Here is an 856-nt window from a genome sequence, read left to right as displayed (position 1 = left end):
CTCCTGCGAAACATCTGGATGGGCACTCGTGTCCCAACATCTGGGCAACTACCGCCAAGGCTGACTTCTAGGGAACGAGTGAGGAAATGCATGCGGGTGCGGGAACGCACCACTCAGTAGGGTAGGACCTCCCCCAGCGCTCGGTCACTGCAGCATTCTTCCCACCATCTGCTCCTGTCACCAGCCCCTAACTCCGCCCCTCTGGGCCTGCCCCTTGTTCCGCAGCCAATGGCAATCCCCGACCGCCCTACACCGCCCAGAAGCCTTTCCACACCCCCACGTCTTGGGAGAGGGTTGGCTGCTGTGAGCTCGGCGAAGTGCCTGTATTTGCATGGCGTTCGGGATTTTTGGTAGGTAGAGCAGCCCGTCACTCTGGAAGGCCGGGACCGCCCACTCCACCTCGGTCCCCAGCTCTCTTCCTGCGCAGTTCGCCTCCGCAGCCTCTGCGGGGAAGTGCCGGGGCTGCTCCAGGCTCAGTTCTTAGGACTGCAAGGAGGCAGCCCCGGCGTGCGGCGGGGCGCACCGTCTAGAGTGGCCAGGGCGCGGGAGTGCAACGTCCTCCAGGCCCCGAGCGCGTCGTCGCGCCCCAGGAGCAGACCCTCGGCCAGCAGTTACCGCCGTCCCGACTTTCCGTTGCAGTTGCAGCTCCTGCCGGGCAATATGTCAAGAGCCGCCGCCGCTACAGCTGCCGCCGCCACCTGGGGAAGAGCAGCAGCAGCAGCGGCGGCCTCGGGCACGCGGGGGCAATAAACCGAGCCACACAGACGTCCAGCGGGCCGGGAAACCCTCTCTGCGCTCACTGCCTGGCGGGACCCACGCCATGTGCTGAGCCATGCCCCTGGTCGCGCCCGCGGGC

Source organism: Colobus angolensis, unplaced genomic scaffold (assembly GCF_000951035.1).
Source record: "Colobus angolensis palliatus isolate OR3802 unplaced genomic scaffold, Cang.pa_1.0 Scaffold125, whole genome shotgun sequence".
Taxonomy (NCBI): domain Eukaryota; kingdom Metazoa; phylum Chordata; class Mammalia; order Primates; family Cercopithecidae; genus Colobus; species Colobus angolensis.
Note: the sequence above shows the minus strand (reverse complement) of the source record.